This window comes from Rhinoderma darwinii (assembly GCF_050947455.1).
Source record: "Rhinoderma darwinii isolate aRhiDar2 chromosome 3 unlocalized genomic scaffold, aRhiDar2.hap1 SUPER_3_unloc_11, whole genome shotgun sequence".
Lineage (NCBI taxonomy): Eukaryota > Metazoa > Chordata > Amphibia > Anura > Rhinodermatidae > Rhinoderma > Rhinoderma darwinii.
The window spans coordinates 236,927-243,278 of NW_027461736.1; the positions used below are offsets into that span (position 1 = coordinate 236,927).

The following is a 6,352-nucleotide window of genomic DNA, read 5'->3' on the forward strand; positions in this document are numbered from 1 at the left end:
CAGTGGCTCCAGTAGATAGCAGAGCAGAGAGATACCTCCCTGCTCTGCTATAGAGGCATCGTTACCGCACGGGCGCCCTCATACCCAGTGTTGCCGCTAGCCGAGTGAAGAAGTGCCCGGGCGGAAAGGCGGCTGCTGAGTCGCCGTGCCCCAGTGCTTCTGAAACAAGCAGGGGAATGGAACCAGCGCAGCGCCCCCTTCCACCTGCTGGAGTGATGCGCCCTGAGCAATGGCACAGGTCACACACCCCTAAGGCTGGCCCTGTGTACCACTCACACATAGGATACATGACGCACATGTACCACTCATACATAGGATACATGGCGCACAAGCACCACTTACAGAGAGCACACATGACCAGGGAAGCCATCAGGTCAATAAGGCTTGTACTGACATCAGGGGCCCACTCACAGAGCTAAAAAAAAATGTCCCGTCCACTGTTATTGCTGCTTGCCACAATTGCCACAACTTTTAGCAATACTCCATCAAGATTACTGGAGAAAGGAACAGGACCTGAAATGTAATGAGGCCCGCTCCTTTCTTTAGAGAAACTACTACTGGGACCTTGTTCACAAGGTCCTGATGCTGCATACGATGCCCTGGTGCCGTATGACGCTGATGTCAGGACCTTGTTTGCGCACAAAGTCCTGATGCTGGTCAACATCAGTACCCTGTGAGCAGGGTTTCGGCGGTAGTTACCCTAGAGAAAGGAAAGTGCCCCATTACATTGCAGTGCTGTTGCCACTAAGACCCTGCTCAAAATGATAATGTAACATGCGGCGAACGGCAGCGGTATCATAGCTAGAGATGGGACTGGATGCAGTAAGTGGTCTGAATTTTTTTTTAAGGTCTGGACTGGGATCTGAATAATTTTAGGGGGTCTTTTCTGCGGCTTGAATTTTATGGGGTCCAGTATCTGATTTAGGATGTCTGGTGTAAAGACGGGGTAGGGAGACAGACAGGTGAGCCCTAATCTACCCGCCACTCAGTCCCTGCCAACTTGCAACGGCCCGTCCTAGCTGATGGCGTACAACTGGGCGACGGTCCCTACTCTCACTATGTGCACGACAAACAAACAAACAGACAAGGGTACAAAAAAGCTAAGGGAAATGGGGCAGATGCCCACGGCAACACCGTGAGCTACAAGAGTAGTGAACAAGCCGAGTCAAACCAGGAGAGCAGGAGAGTAGTCAGTAAAGCCAGGGTCAATATGAAGCAGAGGACAAATAGTACAAGCAGCAGCAGCAGCAGAGCCAGGAAACAAGCAGAATCACAGGCAAAGGAGGAGCAGGAAATTAAGGTATAAATAGACAGAGGGCGGGAGCTAGCTCCGTCTGGCCAGGCTATGATAGGCTCTCCCACTCCTCAGCCTCCCAGCCTTAGTGGTAGAAGAAGGAGTCACTCTATCAGACTTAGGAGCAGGTGCAGACTGACTAACCCCGGTCGTCGACACAGAAGCTGTGTCTGGCAGATCCATTACATCTGGTTTGGGATCTGAATAATTTTAGTGGTACCGGTCTGGGGTCTGAATTACTTTAGGGGTCCGGTGTGGGGTCTGAATTTTTGGTGGGGTTTGTGGTCTTAATAAGTTTGGGGATTTGGTCTGGGGTCGAAATACATTATGCGGTCTTATCTGGGGTATGAATGAATAAAGGGTTTTGATCGGGGGTCTAAATGAATTTGAGGGTCTGGTTAGTGGTCGGAAATTAATTTAGGAGTCTGGTCGGGTGTTTGAATTAATTTAGGTGTGGTCCAGGCTCTCAATTAATTTGACATTTGTTCTATTACAGGTGCGGGAGATGATAGCGCACGCAGGAGCATAAGGCAGCAGGCAGAACTGCATCTTGGTGAGAGATTGTGTTCTGCACAGACAACAGCTTCAGTGCAATAATAATTTTTTTATATGGACCCCCACTACACCCCCCACAAAGCCCCTGTCCTCTTATAGTATCCCCCATGTCCCTCCACAAAGCCCCTATCAGGTTACATCCCCCCCAGACTCCCTTCTTCCCTGCCATTTTCCATTCTCACAGCCCTCTACTGCCCCCAAGGAGTCCTGCAACTAAACTGCTCCCCCTTGCATTTGACGGAGCCACTGCCCATCTATTGTCTCCCCCTTGCCTCTTTATAAAGCCCTTGCCAATTTGCCTTTCACCCCTGCCCTCACCACTTACTGTTCCAATTCCGGTCGGTGTTGAGGGGCCGTATGGGTCCCAGGAATTCCTGATGGTTGCATAAAACACAAGTGCTATTCATGCATTACTCACACACAGAACACATACCACACAATGACCACTCACACTACACATCAATTAATTAATCAATCAATCAATCAATCAATCAATTAATCAATCAATCACACTTAAGTCAGGACAACTTGTATGTTGCCACCCGGAAGCAAAGAAGACCCGTGTATGAGAAGTGGTAAGCAAATAGAGGGATCTGGTCTGGGGTCTGAATTAAATTTTTGTGTCTGGACTTGGGTCTTAAATAATTTTGGAGTCTGCTCTCAAGTCTGAAGTTTTTATCTGGTCTGGTCTGGGGTCTGGATTATTTTGGATTTTGGTCTGGTATCTGGATTAATTTTGGGGTCTCTTCTGAAGACTCATTTTATTTTGGGGTCGGGTTTGCGTCTAAACTAATTTTGGTGTCTGGTCTAGGCTCTAAATTAATCAAGGGTTTTGGTCAGGGGTCTGGATTAATTTGGGGATAGGTTCTAATTTTCAAATTTATTTGGGAGCTGGTGTGGGGTCTGAAAAATGTTAGCGTCTGTTCTAAAGTCCCATTTTATTTTGGGGTGTGGTGTGGGTTTTTAATTAATCTTGGGGGTACGTCAGGGGTCTTAAATATATTTTTGGTTTTGGTCTGGAGTCTGAATTAATAATCAGATCTGATCTGAAGTCTAAAAAAATGTTGAGGCGGGTTATGAATTCGTTTTAAGGTCTGGTCTGACATCTAAATTTATTTTGGGGTCTGAATTAATTTAGGGGACTAATCTAAAGTCTTGTATATTTAGAGGGTCTTATCTGGGGTATGAATTAATTTTAGGGTCTGCTCTTATCAATTTGACTGATTAAATTACTTCCTACCATGTAGTCCCCAATCTGCGGCTCATACCCCCAATTAATGTGAACTGCACCTGCGGTTTTGACTACATGTCCACCTCTCTACTTTCTTGATGAGGTATCTTCCTGTCTGACAAGTATGGGTAAATAGAGAGTTGAGGACCTCTTACTCTCGATCAGGTTACAAGCATGGCTCTAAGGTAGGAGGTCACTATTTGTCTAAAAAATCTTCAATGATAATTTTACTCATATCCATGAGAAAGAAATTGTTCCTCAAGCCTCAATAAACTGATCTGACTAGACATAAGGGGATATACAAAACAGCAGTCCCAAGACAGCGACCAGGGGACTGACTTTCTTCTTATGTACAAAAGAGTTATGGCACAAATTTAGGTACAAGAGATTGAATTTCTAAAAATGATTTTATTTATCAGATTTTAAATCAGATTTGCATGAACCCCGTTATTGAGATTTTTTTTGCTTGACAATATTCAAACTGGATATCATTGAGAGCGGTGTCATCATCCTTGTTTTGTGGTCCTTCCACTTTGGTTTTGATACCACAGATACCACTTACACAAACTCCACTCCATCCTCCATAATCTCCCCAGGTGCCACCATTTCCTTGGACAATGCTGTAATCTGAGCATTGCATCATGAGGATGTTGGTGGCCGTGTCATCTCCATCACCCTGCGGTTTCTCAACTTTCAAGGCAAAATTTATGAAACTTCCAGTGGGACACCATAAAATAGGAGTCCAGTCACTCAAGTGTGGAGAAAGACAATAGCTGAGCTGGTTGTATAAATGTTTACCATGACAATGTGCCTTCTCTCACAAGAACATGTATGTGTACACCTTTTTTTTCCCCACATGAAACGGAAGACAGTGAGGGGGGAATGGAAACACTTTGCTCTTTGCTGTGCTATAATCGCTTGTGTCAATACTTTATTTAACTGGAAATTAGATGGTATTAGTTCCTGATTCTGACATTACATCTCTTGGCACCTCCTTCTTATTCAATGTCTACACGGTGCTTGGTCTGGTCTTTACATGAGTACCGTATAGGATGCACTGGACCATAAAAGGCACTCAATTTGTATAATAAAAGGGTTTTACCTTTAATTGTACATTTCCTGGGTAATATTCAGACAATATATATACAGTACACCAATACAATGCCAGTCACAGTTCCCCAATACAATGCCAGCCACATTTCCCTATGACAATGCCAGCCACAGTGTCCCATAACAATACCAGCCACAGTGCCTCAATACCATGCCAGCCACAGTGCCTCAATACAATGCCAGTCACAGTGCCCCAATACAATGCCAGCCACATTTCCCTATGACAATGCCAGCCACAGTGTCCCATAACAATACCAGCCACAGTGCCTCAATACCATGCCAGCCACAGTGCCTCAATACAATGCCAGTCACAGTGCCCCAATGCAATGCCAGCCACAGTGCCTCAATGCAATGCCAGCCACAGTGCCTCAATGCAATGCCAGCCACAGTGCCTCAATACAATGCCAGCCACAGTGCATCAATACAATGCCAGCCACAGTGCCCCAATACAATGCCAGCCACAGTGCATCAATACAATGGCAGCCACAGTGCCTCAATGCAATGCCAGCCACAGTGCCTCAATGCAATGCCAGCCACAGTGCCTCAATGCAATGCCAGCCACAGTGCCTCAATACAATCCCAGCCACAGTGCCTCAATACAATGCCAGCCACAGTGCCTCAATGCAATGCCAGCCACAGTGCCTCAATACAATGCCAGCCACAGTGCCCCAATACAATGCCAGCCACAGTGCCTCAATACAATGCCAGCCACAGTGCCTCAATACAATGCCAGCCACAGTGCCTCAATGCAATGCCAGCCACAGTGACTCAATACAATGCCAGCCACAGTACCCCATAACCCACTATCTGTGTTTTTTTTAAATGTATATGGTCTGATGAAGACACCGGACCGGTGTCGAAACGCATCACCCCAATAAAGGCTGAATTACTACTAACGAGTTTTATGACCGTTTACCTTGATGAAGTAGCTCTATATGGCTTCCCAATTTTTCTGGCTGTCGGACCCATACCGATCATATTCTGATGACCTATCTGGTGGATAGGTCATCAGTTGTCCGGTAGTGGACAACCCCTGCAAGTATGTGGTCTTCAACATATTTGAGGAAATGGGAAGTCTGGGTAGAGACTGACCAAAACTTCATAACACAAGATTAAGATCTGTTAAGAAAATTGCACAGACTTACTCTCCTTCTGAAGATGTAATTGTGCCCACAACTATTTGGCTTGAAGAGTGAGCACAGTATAGTCTAATTCCTTCAGGGCTGTGTCATCTTCATTAGGTCCAAGTGGTACTTCCACCTGAAAGTAAACAGATTGTGGTGTTCATATCAATTCATAGCTTTATAATACACATGACAACCGTAAATGCATAGAAAACAAGCCAGTAGTTCATCCAACAAATATCTCTCCTGACGTCCCACCATAGACAGTCATCGATCTATACCCTAAAACCACATATTATACAAGTGCTTGTTATTAAAATTAGAGACAATGGTTTTGATAACGCCATCACCCTTTCATATCATGGTTAGTGGGTGGCAGGCGGGATATTTCCTGCGGACTCTGACCACTACCATAATCAGCTATTATATTAGAGTCATTAACATGTATGATGACAATTGATTTCAGTTGATGCCATCTAGGGAGCCAACACGGTTATCTTAGTTCTCTAAAAATATATTTTACAAATCTCAATTACTGTACCTTTATGCTGAATCCTCTTGCTGAGGCTGAAGACGGACATTGCTGTAGGCTTCCCCAGCTACCCCATTGGCCACCATTACCAACTGAAATGGTGTTTCCGTAGGTCGATGCTGCCTGTATAAGTAACGTTACTACACCTAAGGACTACATCTTCTGGAGCGAGAAGTCAGATCAACGTCACACAAGCGGCTCAATGTGATTAGAGCCGTCATTTTCCAGACTGAATTTATAGCCTGGATATACAGTGAAGGAAATAAGTATTTGATCCCTTGCTGATTTTGTAAGTTTGCCCACTGTCAAAGACATGAACAGTCTAGAATTTTTAGGCTAGGTGAATTTTACCAGTGAGAGATAGATTATATATAAAAAAAAAAAAAAATCACATTGTCAAAATTATATATATTTATTTGCATTGTGCACAGAGAAATAAGTATTTGATCCCTTTGGCAAACAAGACTTAAATTATTGGTGGCAAAACCCTTGTTGGCAAGCACAGC

General features: G+C 44.7%; 1 pseudogene; it reads right to left on the reverse strand.

The window, feature by feature from the left end:
• Positions 1-3,507: 3,507 nt before the first annotated feature.
• On the reverse strand, positions 3,508-6,005 carry LOC142682177 (vitelline membrane outer layer protein 1-like; annotated as a pseudogene).
• Positions 6,006-6,352: the final 347 nt, after the last annotated feature.